The following is an 18,465-nucleotide window of genomic DNA, read 5'->3' as shown; positions in this document are numbered from 1 at the left end:
ATAGTAAGAATCTTCATGTATCAATGTTATCCAACCCAGAAGTTTGAGAATATTTGACATTTCCAAGAGTCATTTACTGCAGGAAATGATTGTAACTACCAAAATAGCCCACATTGCTTCAAAATCCAAAGATTGTAAGATACTGAAATAGGAACAAAAGTAAATGTATTTGAAAAGTCATCCATTGTTTGAGTAAAGCATCTTTGTACAAAGAATCAACAATGTGAAAACACGTTACTGTAAGTTGGTTTGCTTGTTTGTTTTATTTTTATGTTCGGCAGTACTACAGTTGGAAGTCAAGTGTTCAGACTTTCAAGGCTGTTAATCTATCACTAAAGCCACATTTCTGGCCCTAGATATTACTAGTTATCTTGAAGATCAGGTCAAGTAAAACTTTCAAACCCTAGGTGCTCTCAAGACATTGATTTAATAGATGTCTAGAGCAAAATCTGACATACATAATAAAATATGTCAGGTTTGTAGTTGTAAAATAATATGTGAATAGATGAAACTTTTGGTTTTATTTACTAGATTTTGTGAAGAAAAAGAAATACTTCACAGCTTATCACTGCAGTTTATATTGGAGTTGCTGATTTTCACTCTTATAAGAGTATTTCTTTAAATCATAACTATCAATTCATAGTTTCAAAAGAAATTGTGACAAGGGTGTCCCATTCATATTAATCCTGGCCTAGGGTAAATAGTATGGCTAAACTGGTCCAGGAGTATATAGCCTAATGCTAGATTACTTGCCCAGCATTCACAAAGTCCTCGGTTCAATTCCTCTGTTCCACATACAGAGAAAAAGTAGGAAGTGTTAATGTGGCTCAAGTGGCAGAGCACTAGCCTTGAGAAAAAAGTATCCAAGGTCAGTGCCCAGGCCTTGAATTCAAGCCTGAATTCAAGCTCCAGGACAATATATATATATATATATATATATATATATATATATATATATATATATGGTCATCTGTTGTTTTTGTCTTTCAAATTATATGAAAAAGGCAAATGATTAATTTATACATTTTATGGCTGGATAAAAAATACAATGCACACAGTCTGCAGTTTCATACAAAATCTAATAGAGTTTACTCTAATAGGAAAATATTCTGGACTTATTTTGTCATAGCTACCTGATTATCCCAACACAGATTACATGTTGCTTTTAAGTGCAACTGTAAGACCACTATGAATGCAAATATCAACAATCTATTTTTCATGTAAAACTAAAGAGTTGTTAAAACTAAAGAGTGATGAATTATGCATCTGTCAGAAATTGAGAGATGTTTCAATATCCATAAGCTTTGTCTCCTCACAAAAACTGTTCAAAATTTTACTTTAATCAAAAGAGAACTTTAAAAATTCCTGTTGAAAGTTATTAGGGTATCCTTGAAAAAATCCTCAAGAATCCTTTGCTTTTAAATATGAAGTTTAAGTTTCAATAGATGAAGATTAGATTCTCTTTCTTAGTATTTAAAACAAAAAAGAGAAACTTTGCCATCTTTGATTGACTGACTGAAACCTATAGGTTGAAATGAATATGCTTTATAAATCTGGAAAACATACATTCCACTGAAATTCTTTCTTTTAAAGTTCTAGGCTATTTTAAAAGCCCAATTTCATGGGATGAATATTGAAAAAAGTTTAAAATTATACAGTCTTGGAACCAATCTTCTTTCTCACTAATCCCTAGTATAATCGTTAAAATATAATATTTTACATGTATAAGATGCCTTTCTACAAACAATGTCATCCAATGATGGTCTAGATATGTAGGCTCTAGTTCTATAAATCACAACAATACCATTAAATATCTTTAATAAACCAATTATACATATTAACACATTTGGTATCACCTATAAAAATGTTAACTGGGAATCAGTGACTCATGCTTATAATCCTAGCTTCTCAGGAGGCTGAAATCTGAGGATCACAGTTCAAAATCAGATGGTACAGTAATGTCTGTGAGACTTATCTCCAGTTAATCACAAAAAATAAAAATAAACAAGTGATGCTGTGGGTCAAGTGGAAGACTATTAGCTGCATTGCAGAAAAGCAGCTCAGGGACAGTTGTACAGACACTAAGTTCAAGCCCCAGAAATGGCATAAATGAATATTGTTGAATATGCTTGGAAACAGATGGCTAAGTTTCTGAAATCCTAGTAACACAGAGGCCTGAAATCTGAGGATCATAATTTGAAGCCAACCTGGGCAGAAAAATCCATAAAATTCTTATGTCCAATTAACTACCGAAAAGCTGTGGCTCAAGTACTAGTCTTGAGCAAATTCACTCAGGATCAGTGCTTAGATCCTGAAATCAAGCTCCAAAATCAGGAACACACACACACACACACACGCGCGCGCGCGCACAATTGAGGCACATACACATATTGAGCAATTATGCATTAATTACTTGAAGGTAGTAATTCTTATAATGAGGTAATGATCCATTCCACATTTCATGATTTTTCTAATAAAACATTGAGGTGTGTTTATTACTAGTTATTAGGTTTTTATTACTGCTCACTCTTGAAAAGTAAAATACTTCAACTCTACAAACCCATTTTCAGAGCTGATTTCCTAAAGACCCGTGAAACATTGCTCATTAAAGACATAAAAGTCACTTGAATATGTTGTCTATGTCAATAGCTTCCTAACTGAATTAAATCTCATTGTAAATTTATCTATATCAAAGGACATCAGCATTCAATATTAAACTGTATATCTAAAAGCAGTGACCAAACCATTTTTATTTTAAAAATGTGTCAAAATAGTGTACAAACACCAGACATAGATTGTATATCACATGTAATTTTCAAATATGATTGCTGAATGGACTATAGATTTCTACTTTCATCTTTGATTCAATTTAATTTCTATATTTTTAGACTTCATCTTAAATATTTTAAAGAAACAATTTCATGTCTGAGAGTGAGTGTAAGAAATGAATCTGTGAAGTAACATCATGCTATGTACTGGCCAGTATTGACAATGAGAAATCTAAAATGCATGCTTACTCAGTTCTAATCTTCCAAGGCTAGATTGTTTTTTAATAGTGTAATATTATAGAGATAGCTTTTAAAATTAACAAAATGCAAGAGTCCAGAAAAGCTAATGAAAAACAGCTCAATCCTGATGAGGCTGGCCGATATTCACAGAATTCAGGAAGAGTAAGTCCATCTATAAGTACTCTTTCACAATAAATCTATAATGGAATTTAAATGAAACAGACTATTATGAGAGAATAATTTTTCCACAGCAGAGAGCTATAATACATTTTTGAATGTAGTGTTCACATATTTATTAATTTAATCAATAAATGTGTATTTTATAGATTTAATTTGCTCGAGCTATAATATCGTAGCTACTTTATTAGCTATTAAAGGAATTTGTTATGTTTTGTGTGCTCTTAAAGGCATCTACAACTGAGGAAATTAGGATTTAGGCATTAAACATATCTTAAAATTATTATAAGTAAAGTAGGTCAAAGTGAGGGTAAATATCATTTTGAACGCTAATAACTATAAACATTTTGAGAAATAATGATGATTATTTAAAAATGAAAACGTAGAAAATGCGAATCTACAGTGTGTTTTCATTCTCATACATCTATTTTATTTAAAAGTAGGTATTCTAGGATAACAACACAAGTATTTGTTTTATTTTAAAGTGTCTACTAATCCAACCTGACATTTGCATACATTAATTATACCCTTTCAACTTTGGAGGAAAAATTAGTTACTGGATCGTTTTGAGTTTATATTACTTGCTAAAAAATGTTAAAAAGCTAATCATGATAAACTACTTTAAATATTAATTGGAAATATACAAAAACTATTTATAATGTTTATTTCAAAAAAAATTACATGTAAACAAGTACATTCATAGCTTGTGAAATAATTACCTACAAGGCCTTTGTAATTGGATATGTCTCTAAGTGAGTAATTGGATATAAATGTTCTTCATGGCTAATCCTCTTCTTGGAAGTGATAGATATAAAAGCTTCAGGATGTTATTGATGAAAATATTTGATGACCAATGTAAAGTGGATACTGTGGATATTGGATACTGGAGGGAAAAAAAGAATCCAGTCCAAAACTTCTAGGTCTAGATTTCTTTAGTAGAAAGGCCATTAGGAATTATGATTAAATTTCATCTTCACACACTCTTTTTTTGTCTTACACAATAATCATTATTACACTTTCTCCTTTAACATTAAGATCTGTCATGAGCAACTAATAAAAAAATATATTCAAGCAAAGTAGTTTTTATTCTACTCTTCTTAGATATTTACAGAAACATGAAGTCAATAAATGACAATGCCAACACTGGTTAATGGCACATTAGTCAGAGTCACATTCTGAGAAATCAGATTAAATAATCCTAGTATAAACTAATTAAATAGCTGCTAAATTAATGCACTAATAATGCACCCTGATAAATTTTGCTAAATTGAGCTTATAAAAATATTATATATGTTTGATTTCTTTTCCTTCCATTGTTCTTCACTTTGATACTTTACATAAGAGCATTGTGATCTTCTTTTCCATTAAATTTATCAAATTAATAATATAAATCACCTAACAATTCAGACTTTTACTCTGATTAAATGACACCATGAAGTCCACCATAGTTTGACTACTTTGTAACAGCAACTATTCTGCCCTGAAGCATGTCATGCAAGAGTGTGCCCTAGGACTAATAATGTTTCAACAGTTTTTTTTTTTTTTTTTTTGCTTTGAAAACCAAAGGAATGCTGGTGACATATATGTGGCTCCATAATATCATAGGCCAATAAATTTGATAGTAGTATTAAAGGAAGTTACTTTTTGTGTGAATATAGAACTTTAAAACAACTAATTTAAAATGTCAAACTTAACCAGCAACTTATCAAAAACACACTTAATTTTAATAACATGTGGGTTTTTTTCTCCCCTTTGACTTGTCTTCTTAAAATATATTTTGCTAAATGTTGCTTTCTAAAGTATACATCAACTTTTTTATATGTGAGGTAAAGAAAGTTGATGAGTGGTCACAGAATTCCTAAGGCAAGCTCACTAATAAGGCAGAACTGGTATTGAAATCTGGAAAACACAGTACTAGATCTACCACTAATCTAGGTTTTTTTTTTTCTCATTCTTCCACTATTAGAAAAAAAATACAAAAAGGAGAAAACATCATTGATCCGGCTACAAATCTAATATCCAAACACAACTGAGATATTTTTAAGAAAAAAATAAATTAATGCAAAATTTCTCATATAATGGTGTTACATTTCCCTGCATCCTGATACTATTTAGAAACATATCCAATTTTCTAAAATAGCTAACTATTAGACTCTACTTTTCTCAATATCTTTTCACTTTAAAGATAATATGAAAAATAAAATAACAGCAGAAATACAGAAAACAGAAGCATTGATTGTAAGTTTGTTAAACTCTTCCTTTCAGACAAATAAGAAAGCAATATAGTAAAAAAATTATTCCACAGTATTTAAGATCAACAGATCTAGGAACTCATATAAAGGTAGAAAATGTTTTTATGCATATTCTTATAATATATATATTTATATATGTCTTGTCATTCTTTGGAGGAAATGATTTCTTCTTACTTAGGTTTGATTTATGTTACTGTAATAGACCAACCATTTTTCTGAAGGAAATCAAATATAGGGTGCTTTTACAAGATGTGTATATCAGTAATTTGGACTTATGAAGGAAAATTTATCAGGGAGATGGAATCATGAAACATTACCTGGTAATGAAAGTGATTATCATATGTGTACTCATTTTAAAGGCATTATTAAAATAATATATATTTAATAAATACCTTCTGTCAATGTAGGTAAGGTTATGTACACAGAGAGTGGCACATACACTGAGTATCATTACTATAATAAAATTCCAGATGGTAAAAAGCAAAAGAATTGAGAAATTCATTGACAGATGACTTTCTCCAGTGGAAGAAATACTACCTTCTAAACCAAACTAAGAAATAAAAGACTAACTTAAATTTCACAACCCAAAGTTCTTATTATCCTTCTTGCTTCAAGATCTTTTTCCATGAGCCTTACAAACAAAACAAATTTCAAAGACCCCCATCAATAACAAAAATATATAAGGAAAAATAAGTAAATACATAAACTGTCCCATAGAAACTATAAATAATTTCTTTGAGACGAGAAAAGATTATTAGCAAAGAGACTCATTTTATAATTGTACACTGGAGATTTGTTTCCTTCACTTTGCAGGATCTCCAGGCTTCTTCAACTGTAAGAAAAATAACACACAGCAACCACCATAATAGTAACAAAACTTATTAAGTCATTCAGAAATGTTTATCTTTTAAATTGAGTTAGATATGCTAATGGAAGAAGTTGATTAGCTACTCAGCATACAGATCTACAAAACTTTGAATATAAAAGAGGCTTCCTTTGGCAAGTATAATGATATCTTTCTAAATTTGTTTTGATTTTTTTTCTCCAGTTCTTTCACTGTTTTCATAAGGCCAAATATTTCCCACTTGGATCAACAACAGATTCTGGTCCTAGCTTAAGTTTTTGTTTTTGTTTTTCTCTCATTTACTTCAAAACCAACCAACCCCACCCCCATCCCCTCTCCATATCTACATCTATATCTATATCTATATTTCAGAATTGAGAAAATAGTACCAAAATGATCACTAAACAAATACTCATAAGTAGTCAAAATTACTTTGTTACTTCAGGACATTATTAATAATTTTCCAGTTGTCTTTGTGACCTTAGCAAGAAGCAATGTTTAAAGCATTTTTGCATCTGCGGTATTCCATATTTTATTAGTTATCCATCCCTTCCTCTGACTCTCTGCCCTCCCTCTTCTTCTGATCCATGAACATTTTAGCTTTTTCTTTGTGCTGTTCAACATTCAAATAAGTGGCACATTACACATTCAAATGAATTCATGTTAACATTTTCAATAGTATTAAACGTGTCCATGAATGTGAATATTAAGAACTTGTGCATCACAGGAAATGCATTATATTCCATAGCTTGAAAGGGAAGAATCATCCCTGGGTAGAATCAAACACAGATTATCCAGTTATCAATAAAATATAGGCATCCAGTCCTTACCTGCTTACTTGCATGATGACCAACAAATCTAAATACCACGCCAGAGGAAAAGTCCCCGGAATCTCAATCACCTATCTTCCAAGCTGCTGTGACAGTTTTTATACCCTGATGCTATCTTCTTTGCTTAGAAGCATTTGACTGGCTAGAGTATCTGTAAAGTGATCCTAGGGTTAATGTGTAACCCCAGTCACCTCACTCTTGTGGGTGCTCTAGCGCTCTCTCTCTCTCTCTCTCTCTCTCTCTCTCTCTCTCTCTCTCTCTCTCTCTCTCTCTCTCTCTCTCTCTCTCTCTCTCTCTCTCTCTCTCTCTCTCTCTCTCTCTCTCTCTCTCTCTCTCTCTCTCTCCACTCTCTCTCCTCCTCCTCCCTCTCCTCCTCTTCCTCTTTCCACACCGCTCCTCCTCCCCCCACTTTTCAAAAACAGTCAACTGGCATCTTCAGAACTACATCTACCCCGGATTTCCCAGGCACGTTATCCTCAGATGGAGGGCCTTGCTGGGAGGGAGACAGGTCTTCCTGGACCTGTAGCAAAGTGAATGCCTCTTAGGTTCAAGTCTTGGGAACTAGGAAAATAACCACCAGAGATTTAAGTTCTTGTGGCCCAGAAGCAAAACACCACCTCCTGTTGGGTAGCCTGGGGGTGGGGTGGAGAGGGCATTGCGATTCAGATCCTCCCACTGCCACCCTACACCCAATAAAGGGGAAACGCAGACTATTAACTTCAAAGGGGTTACAGAATAACCGGCTAACTCCCTCCTGGTAGTCCATGCTGAAGGTTCAAGTTGAAATCCAACTGTCTGTCACCCTGGGGCCTTTTCTGGTTGTTGGGAGTTGGAGCTGGGAGTAAAGGATAGATGGCAGTGTCTCACACTGGGGGTCTAAAAGTCAATCAGCGATCCCAAACCCTACTAAGCAACAAGATGGAAACAGTTTCACGGATGGCAAAAAAAAAAAAAAAAAAAAAAAAAAAAGCCACGCATTGCCTCTTAAAATACTAAATAAACGAGAATTGCAGCAAAGGATCTCCACCCCACCCCACCCCAAGTCAGTTCTCCAGTACAGAAGAGGCGATGGATCCCAGGAAAGGTTAGAAAGTGAGTGTTCTGGAAACGAGGAACCCTCTCTCCCCGCTGGACCCCACTGTGGCGGGCTGCGAATGTCCACTGCCAGCCAGCACACGTCCTCCTCCTGCCGCCGCAGGGGCTGAGCGCCGAGCCTGCGCCACTGAGGTCAGGAAGGGGCAAGCACTGCCACCGCGCGGGTCGTTCTTACAGCCAGCGCCCAGCCTGCGGTCAGCGGGCCAGCCACGGCTGGGGTGCCCACGGCGTTCCCAGAGCCCCGCTGGCTTCCGGAGGTGTAGCCCGGAGCTGCTGCGAAATCTCCAGGCAAAGTCGCCTGTTGATCGCCCTCTGGTATAACGCATTGGTTGTTGGCTTCAAGAGCCTCTCTCTTGCCCAAATTCCCTTCCACCCTGGAGTGCTTTGGGTTATAATTCAGCGAAATGCACTTACCTAAGTACCCCGAGTCTGTGCCTTACAGGAGGAGACTAGAATAAGGAGAGAAAAAAACAAAACAACAACAAAAAAAAACAAACAAACAAAAAACCTGACTGCATTGAAAGTTGTCGGTCGCCGCTCCCCCCCCCCCCCCCCCCGCACAGCAGTAGTGATCCTGCAAAAAGGATGCTTGATCTGGTGAATGACACTAACCCACCTTCTCAGCAAATGAAGTCAGAGACACTGGTGGTTCTCACTTGTCAGGCAGGACAACTCAACTGACCCGCAAAGAGAACAGGTAGAAAGTACAGACAGACGGCAGCGAGGGGCGCTAGTGGAGCCCATTCCCAAAGTCAGCTAGATTCTCTCTTGGAAGGAGTCAGGGAGGAGTGGGGGGAGGTGGAGTTCTTGATTCAAAGAAGGGGGGGAGGGGAGGGGGTGGGGGAGACTGCAGCTGGAGTACTTTAATGTCTGGCAGCTGAAGGGCTTTTGGATAAAAAAAAAAAAAAAAAAAAGATTGTCATGTCAGCCATTAATTCAATGACGACAAAATTAGTTTCTTCTGAACAATTAAAAAGGGAGACCAAAAATATAAATAAATAAATAAAAGTAGAGCTTAAACAAATGTCCTCACTTCTATCCATCAAAAGGAAATATTGCAAAACCAGAAACTGGCGAGTGTGTGTGTGTGTGTGTGTGTGTGTGTGTGTGTGTGATGCGTGTTAGGGGGAGTATTCACAGAGGAAAACCTCAGTGCCTATTAGAGGGTGACTGATGAATCCAGATGTATATTTAATAAATATTGTCCCTAAGTGAAATAAAAGCAAAGACTCCTGTGTTTCTCAAAACAACTCTACAGCAAGGGAAGTATAATTTTATCAATTAAACCTACAGACATGTTCATAGAAGCAGAAAACATGGACCACTGTAATTATACTTACTAAAAATTCAGGATGGGGGAGGGCAAATGTAGTGAGTGAGGCAATTAAAATTTTCACATAAAGTCCTTCCCTCAATTTCAACTACAAGCAAGATAATCAAAGGTTCTTCTGATAGCTCTCTTCCTCTGAAATAAGCCCTCTAGGTCCAATTAACTGACCAGCAGTTAATTTTTCTACTATCAGAAATGTGCTGTCTAATGCTATGCTCACATTGAAATGTCATGTCCAAAATAAGCTGTATATGATGGGATGGATGATTTAGGATATTAGAAGACAAAAATGAAAAATAAAAATAAAAGGTATTGTCAAAGCCTCAAAGATGACACTCACTTTCTTTTTTAATCATGTGGTAGCATATTTAGTGAAGTATTTAGAAAAATGCACTTTATAAAAAGTCCTTCCTCACTCATGCAACTGCAAAGGATCATCTGAATTCACTGACCTGAACAACCTTCCAAGGATAAGAGACTAGTGAACTTTCCCAGATCCTGCTATAGGCAGTTCTCCTGCAAGCTCTCTCTTAGATAAATATACAAAATTTGACCTTCCAATTGGTTCAAGTATGTGTCACAAGAGTTAATTGGAAGAGGAATTAGTGACTGAAATCCATGAAATATAATTCCTGAAATCCATGAAATATAAACGAGAACAGAAGGAATGTAAAAAGAAGGGGTCTTTTCCTATATGAGTTACATCTTAGTAGAACTATTGCCAGCAGCATAAGAATTTCTAAATATGTGCAGATATCTGAGTTTGGAAAGTAAAAAATGAAAACAACAACAACAACACTAAGATACTTCTAAAATAAGAAACACTTAAAGTATTCACTTATTTGGGCCATATTAAAAAAAATAACTTACCAGAGGAAATTTCAGGAAGCAAGATGAGTGTGGAGGAAATTCATCCAGGATTCAAGCAGATATTCCATGGTCTTTCAAATCAAGGAGAAGTAGTGAGCTGCAGGGTGGTTAGGACTCAGAAAGAATCAGCAGTTCCGGATGGCATGTAACTCTCTGAAAACCAGTTGTGAAGGCAGTGTTTTTTGTGGGGGGAGGGGGCAGAATACAGGGTGTGAGCCTATTCGTGGTACTCCTTGAGCAAACAAAAGTGAAAATGTACAGACTTCACAGCCCCAAGTCGTGAGGAAAGCAAGAAGCTGTATAACCCCAAAGAACAGGAGGTGAAATACAGATAAATCTGCAGAGAGAAGTAAAAAGATGTGGTGAAGACAACGAGATAGAGAGACCTATTGAGCAAGGCTGTAGTGATCCTGATGGATGGAGCAGCAAAAATGATTTAGGCTGCTGGGGAAAATCCAATGAGAATTCAAGAGTGCACCGCTTCGGAAATCCTGCACTCAACCCTTCCCCACTCTCAATTCGCCAAAGAGTTACCTGCGCTAAGAACATTATTATCAGGTTTAATAGTATTCCAATCAGGACATTCCGCTAGGATCTCCACGGAACTCTTTCCCTCGCTGCAACTGAGGGAGGGGTAGCAAGGAACCGCAAAACCATGAGCACCCCAAATAAACCCGTACCATTATGATCGGTAACATTATGATGACCAAATCATTGGCTATATGGCTCACCGGGGCTGGGAGAGACCTGAAAATGCAGATGTGACGGACCCCCTGTGCGCTTTTTCTTTTTTTAATTGGGGGGTGGGGGAGCGCTGTGTTTGGGAACCTTAGGCTAGGAGACCAGGAATCGTCGTTTGTAGGAGGCAGCAGCTGAGGTAACAGCCCTCCCAGGTCTTCCTCGGTGAATCCTGCTGCCTGCATAGGCTCAGAGCAATTGACTTCCACCGGAAGCCTTAGCTGTAAATGGCTTGCTTGCTTTAAGAACTGGGGGGCTGGGGAGGGGGGCGACCCTCCCTGGGGAAGCAGGTGTCAGGCTCAAAGGCATCATCCGCCTTGTGTCTGATTCCTACACAGTTACATTCCTGCTAGCTAGGTCCCTGAGATGGTGCATAAACAAGCACCTGATCGATCGGGTAAGACTAGCTTCATCCTTTCTCCCTTCTCTTCTCTCTGTGGGTCCCATTTTCCTCTCCAAGCCCAAATCTAACCCCATCCCCGCCGCTCCCCCGCCCCCGCCCATTTAAAACTTACTTCCCCTGGGAAATTGTCTGTAAGGCTGAGAGCTTGGTAATTCTGTTTGTTGATAATTTGTATTTTGACTGTGAAATGAATATCACCGCCGCCTACCCCTCACCCCAGCCCCCACCCCCTTCGCCTTCCCCAGTCAGAGTCTTCTCCCACAGAAAAGACCTTAACGCCTTCAAAGCGTTACTGGGCTCTCGGAGCTGAGATCTGTGCCCAATGCAAGTGTTCTGCCCTCTGCTCTAGCTGGATCTTCCTCAGGATCCTAAAGCTTAAGTAGTATGCCTCTATTTTTTTTTTTTTTTTTTAGAAATAGGAGGAAAAGAGAATGGAAATTGATTTCTTGCAGAGATCCAATCGCCGAATGATAGAAGAAATAAATATTTGCCCTGGATGGAAAAATAAAAATGTTCTTGGTAAGTAATCTTATTTTCTGCGATTGAAAAAGAAACACATTGCTGCCCCCTGCCCAACCCCCATCCCATTCATCTATTTGCTCTCCGTATGTAAATCACCAGCTGGGTCAGTAGAATTCCCTCTCCCCCCCCCCACCCCCGCCCGCCGCCACACTTTCTTAAGAAAGGAGTAGCTTGTAAGGGTGAATTGGAAAAACGAAAGGGTTTTCATAATATAGTATGAACCTTGCGAGTCTTTCATGAAATCCCCAGAACAACGAAATATATATATATATGCTTGCTTGTTGAAAAGGTATATATGAATCTTCCTCACTCCCTTTTGCTAAAACTCCTTTCTAAAAATAGAGAAAGTAGTTTAGAATTAGTGGCCCTGTGTTTACTCTTTTTAACAGATTTTGGCTATGTTATTTTAGAAATACGAATGACTTTCCTTTTTTTGCAGGTAACTGAAAGCTATAGAAATCTGTTTCCAAACATGAATTTTATGTGTGGTTCTTGCATCAGATACAAAATGCATAGTTTTCCGAACTGCTACCTGCAGACTGTGGTTCTACTAGAAATTTACAAAACCCTCTGGTTTCCATGAACCTCTAGCACCCCCAGCCTGTACATGCATAGTTGTGAAGACTGAAAGGTATAATTGTGGGGAAAAGCCAACTAGTTCCTGATTGTGCTTTTTATATCTTATCTAAGCCTGGAGAATAACATCAGGTCTTGCAAATCTTGTGACCTTGATTTTAAAGCATAAGATAACCACTTTACTGTGAAAACTGTGGTAAATTTTCTTCAAAAAATAAAAAGCAATGCAATTTTGAGCTACTAAGTGTGCTATACTAGTCAAATATTTATATTATTTTGATTGTTGCTAATTTTATTATTACCACTTATCCTCCCATTTTAATAATGAAGAATGAGTTAATTGACACAAATTTCATTCCCATGCTAGAAAAGAATAACCTCAGTAACAGATTGCTGATGTGACAATACTTTTTATAACAATCAACTTCATTAGATAAAAATCCCTGAATAAAGGTAGTTAAGTGGCATATTAAAGCAGCAAAATAAAATATGCATGTGTTCAAGATTGCTCAAGTTTTTATTACTATGACAATTGCTAAGGGGAAAAACACTTAAGAAGGACAAGTTACTACCATTTTTCTTTCTTTCTCTTCAGGCTATGTTCCTTGCCCTAATGATGAGCTGGAGCAGAAGTTGTATTTCCTTGTTTCACTTTAGGAACAAGATGGGTGATTTCGGTGTGTTTGGTAGAGACTAATCAATGCTGTTAGGACAGTATGAGGGTCCCTTATCAGGATCAATATCCTGAGTTATATTCATTCTTAAAACCACTGCAGCAATTATGATACCCAACATAGTTCATATATGACCCTAATTTTCTACTCAGACCTCCTTTGATATTCTAGGAAACGTAATTGTTCAGTGAAGACTTAACGACTTAAATTAGAAAAGTGAGACATTAAAGTTTTCATTTTAAGCCAGGCTCGGAGGATCAAGGTTTAAAGTCATCCCGGGCAATACAAAGCCACGAGACTATTATCTCCAATTAATCACTAGAAAACGGGAAGTGGAGCTCTGGATCAAGGCTACCTCCCTATCCTTGACGCGAAAAGCTTAGGGACAAAGCCCAGGCCAGAGTTCAAGCACCATGACCTAAAATAATAATAATAATAGTAATAATAATAATAATAATAAAGTTTGTAGCAAATGTAAAGCTGTTGTTCATAAATATTTAAAAAATATAATTATGAAAAAAAAAAAAAAAAAACAAAACATGAGTTTGGGGCTGGGAGTTTGACTTAGTGGTAGAGTGCTTGCTTAGCATACACCAAGACCCAGATTAGATTCCTCGGTACCCCATAGATTAAAAAAAAAAAAAAAAAAAAAAAAAGCCGGAAACGGTGCTGAGGCTCAAGTGGTACAGTTCTATCGCTCAAGTGTATAATTCTATCCTGGAGAAAGTCCAAGGACAGTGCTCGGGCCCTGAGCTCAAGCCCAGGGCTGGCAAAAAAAAAAAAAAAAAAAAAAAAAAAAAAAAAAAAAAAAAAAAAACAGAAACAAACAAACAAAAAACCCATAAGTTTTGTGTTCCTTAGCTCTGGGACTTTAAAATATTATTGAACGTTGAATGTTTTATTCAACAATCCAAATATTTGAACAGTAATTTATATCGTTCGATTTCATCAACACCCTAAATTGTAGTAGACTTTAATCTCTTAGTTGGCTTTCATTTCCTGAACAAATCTTTTTTATTCTTTGCTCTGAGAAGATGTTATACATTTTGAGCCAGGCACTTGTGGTTTATATATGTAATCTTAACTACTCCCAAAGCTGAGATCTGACAAATAATAATTTAAGGTAGCCCAGAGAGAAAGTTCATGAAATTCTTATCTCTAATTACCTTATTTCTAGTTAAAAAAAATACAAGAAGTTGAAGTGTGGCTCAAGTGGTGGAACACCAGCTATGAGAGAAAAAGACAAAAAGAGAGAGCAAGGCCCTAAGTTCAAGCACAAGAACACACACACACACACACACACACACACACACACACTTCATACATTTTGATTTCATGTTGAGAAATCCTTTACTTATGTGGTCACAGTGCACAAACATAGGCAGGAATCTATATAATTTGTACAAATATTGATATCTTCAGCTCACTTATATCTTCTTTTAAGTCAATGCAAACTAAGACATTTTCCCTTAGTTCATTCAAATCTGAACTCAAAATGCAACTTTCAATACATGTCAATGGAATGAGAGTTCAGTTGTACAGACCATGACTAGATAATCATAGAACTCTGAGTTTTATTCTGAGTTATACATATATATACACACAAATAAATAATTAAAAGATATTGTAGAAACTAGCAATTTTTTGCTCATACAAAATACTATGGACATGCTTCAGATTTCATTTTACTGTAATTCTATAACAAAATATGAATTAATTCAAATTATTCTTTGAATACAAAAGAGTAGCATATTACATACATGTCTGCACATATGATGACATTCATTAATCTATTAAAATGTACTCGTTTCAATCTGTATCTTTATGTTTATTTTGTATATAGAAGACTTTTTGAAAGTGTCTAAAGTTTTATTAAGCACCTAGGTATGTAAAGCATGTTCACAGCTTTCTTTGTAAGAACAATAGGTGGGAAAGACTCATGGCTGTAATTATATAGTTTGAGTAATTATCTATCTATCTATATATATGTTTATGTCATTATACATGTTGAATACTAGCAGTGTAGTTTAGTGTTCCAGGACTTGTGTAGCATATTTGAAGCCTTATTTTCAATCCCCATCTCTGGGAAGAAAAAAGAAGTCTCAAATGCAATTAACATAGATTGGTTCAACTTGACAGTAAGGATCATTTAATCTGAGAACCAGAAAGGTAAAAGGGTTAGTATCATCATACACCAATTAGCAACCTAAAGAACGTTAAATGGAGCTTTCCTGCCTTCTTAGTACTCATTCCAAATCAAGTAATGTCTATTGCTAGCTGCTTACATGGACATCTTTTGAGATTATATAGAAAACTCATGATCATGATACGATAAAATTTAATAAACACCTGACATGTAACATTGTGCACATCACCCCCCCACACACACACATATTTAAAAAGTTACGTAGAAAATAGGACAGTAATGGTAACATCATGAAAAACATTTGTTTTGTTTTGTTTTTTATGTATTTATACATATATGCATTTATTTATTTACTCATTTATTTATTTATTGTCAGTCCATCTACTAGAACTCAGGGCATGAGCAACTGTCCTTGAGTTTTCTCAAGGCTGTTTGCTCTACCACTTGAGACATAGTACTCCTTCTGTTTTTTTCTGATTATGTGGTACTGAGTAATCCAACCAAGGGCTATATGCATGCCAGGCAAGCACTCTACCGTGAAACCAGGCTCCCATTCCCTATGTTTTATTTTTTAAGATTTTAATTAGGAAAAAAGCAACAAGAGTTTAGCCATGTAAAGATAGTTCTAATCTTAGCATCTCCCTACTCAGAAGGCTGAAATCTCAGGATCTTAGCTCAAAGCTGGCCTGGAGGAAGTCTTTGATGAGATTCTTATCTCCGATTAAACTACCAAAAAGATCTGGAAATGAATCTGTGACTCAAGTGGTTGAGTAACATCCTTGAACAAAATAATCTCAGGACAGCTTCAAGGCTTTGAGTTTAGGTCTCAAAACTGGCCCAATAATTGGACATATAGATAAATACAAAGGTAGATAGATTGATCCATACGTGTCTAAATAAACACATGCATAATACATACATACATACATACATACACACATACATATATACATAAATGAAATTCACACCCCCTTCACATCTCTAACATTTGAGAATTATGGTCAAGTTATTCCTGTTATACATATATATATATATATATGTATGTATTTGTAAATAGTAATAGCCATTTGGCAATTCTCTTTCCAGTACTAAATAAGACAAGAATAGCAGAAGTGGGTGTCTGCTGATCACATGTAATCCTAGTCATTTGAGAGAATGATATTCCAAGTATAGTGACTCCAGGTCAAGCTGGATGTAAAAATCTACAGTGCTCCATTTTCAAAGCTGGTCATAGTAGGATACACTCTGAGCCAAGTAAAACAGGAAGTCTAAACCAGGTGGATCATGACTCAAGTGCTCCCAAGCAAAATGCGGTGGTGTTGGTTTGGCTCAAGTGGTAGAGTGACAATTTAGGAAGCATCTATATGTGTGTATATCTATATTTGTGTTTATAGCTAAGCTAATTAATATCTAACCAATTATCTATCTATACTTCCATGTAATGCACGCACACGTGTGTGTGTGTGTGTGTGTGTGTGTGTGTGTGTGTGTGTGTGTTTCTTGAGCTTGAACTCAAGGCATGGTTGCTGTCCCTGAGCTTGCTTACTTCTTCATTTCCTTTCCTTTTTCCTTTCCTTTCCTTTCCTTTCCTTTCCTTTCCTTTCCTTTCCTTTCCTTTCCTTTCCTTTCCTTTCCTTTCCTTTCCTTTCCTTCTTTCTTGCTTCTTTCCTTCCTTGCTTCCTTCCTTCCTTCTTTCCTTCTGTCTCTCTCTTTCTTTTCTTTCTTCTTTCTAATTCAAGACTAGCACTATACCACTTTAACCACAGCTCCACTTCTGTCTGTTGCCCTGGCTGGTTTCAAAACAAGATCCTCTGATTTCAGCCCATGAGTAGATAGGATTATAGGCATGAGCCACTACGCCTGGCAAGCCAGACATTTTAAATATCCACATTAGCTTTTAATAAGAATAAAAGCTTTGCATTCAAACTTTCGTGTGAAAGTTTTTGCATTCCTGCACATTAATAGAGTTTAGAGAACCATATCTGCAAGCATTTGTTAAGTAATATTTGCATTTATGAGTATGTTTTATGTGATTAATAATAAATTTTCACATGCATTCCTAACATGCAATGTATTTCTTAACATATTTCCAAGGAGATACTGCCAACAATTGAGTCTATGAAGGAGGGATCATAACTGTACATTTTTCTATTTGTTCTCTGCTCCCTGGCTTTTAATTCACACTAACACATCAGCCAACAGGGAGAGGAGCTCACTACTTATCTAATGGGGGAACTATGTATTTCATTTAACTTTCTATCTAATATAGTTCTGTTTTATTTTGGTTTCGGTGGTTTTGAACTCAGGTCCTTGTGCCTGTTAGGCAAGTACTCTACCACTTTAGATACAAACCTCTCATTTTTTACTTATTTTTTCAAATAGGGTATCATTATTTTACCTCAGGGACAGATTAAACTAGAATCCTTCAATTTAAGCTTTCTAAATAGTTGGGAGGACAAGTGTGTACCATTATATGTAGGTTTATGCATTGTGATGGGGGTTTGCCCAGGTTGATTCCAAACTGCCTCTGGCAAAGATAAATATTTTAAATGTCTATATCATGCTCTTATAAAAAATAAAAGTTTTGCTTTAAAGCTTTGTCATTCTTTTTCCTGGGGCTTGAACTCAGAACCTGTGCAGTATCCTAAGGCATTTCTCGAGGCTAGCACACTAGCATTGGAGCCACAGCACTATTTCTGGATCTTCTATATATGTGGGACTGAGGAATTGAGCCTCAGTTTTCGGAAGTATGATAAATAAGTACTCTATCACTAGGCCAAACTCCCAGCCCAAGTTTTTGCAATCGTGCATGTTAATCCTGGAATCATAACCTTCTAACTAGATAGGATTACAAGCTGCTAACATGCAGACCTACTTTATAATATCCTCCAATATCCTTTATAATATCCTTCTGTTTAATTACATCTAATTATTCAGAAATACTGACATTAAAAATCAGCCTTCTTCAAAGTATTTTCAAAATATTTGGCATATGTTTTA

The 18,465-nt window shown here is 36.1% G+C and overlaps 1 protein-coding gene and 1 long non-coding RNA gene across 3 annotated transcripts in view; one reads left to right on the top strand and one right to left on the bottom strand.

The window, feature by feature from the left end:
* Positions 1-10,697, bottom strand: part of Brinp3 (BMP/retinoic acid inducible neural specific 3) — a 357,146-nt gene extending 346,449 nt beyond the window's left edge. The window contains exon 1 of one of the 2 annotated variants that reach the window (XM_090340206.1): positions 10,407-10,697. The gene's annotated coding sequence lies outside the window, so the exon portion shown is untranslated. Of the gene's footprint in view, positions 1-7,111; positions 7,298-10,406 lie in introns of those variants that run through there. The other variant, XM_090340205.1, reaches the window with a different exon arrangement.
* Positions 10,698-11,467: 770 nt separating this feature from the next.
* Positions 11,468-13,651, top strand: LOC150057620 (uncharacterized). The gene is made up of 3 exons (XR_016536770.1): positions 11,468-11,541; positions 11,961-12,066; positions 13,241-13,651. It is a non-coding gene; the product is annotated as an uncharacterized LOC150057620 (long non-coding RNA).
* Positions 13,652-18,465: the final 4,814 nt, after the last annotated feature.

Source organism: Megascapheus bottae, chromosome 10 (assembly GCF_031878675.1).
Source record: "Megascapheus bottae isolate mThoBot1 chromosome 10, mThoBot2.hap1, whole genome shotgun sequence".
Classification (NCBI taxonomy): domain Eukaryota; kingdom Metazoa; phylum Chordata; class Mammalia; order Rodentia; family Geomyidae; genus Megascapheus; species Megascapheus bottae.
The sequence above is the reverse complement of the archived record's forward strand: the minus strand, read 5'-3'. Positions and strand labels throughout refer to the sequence as shown.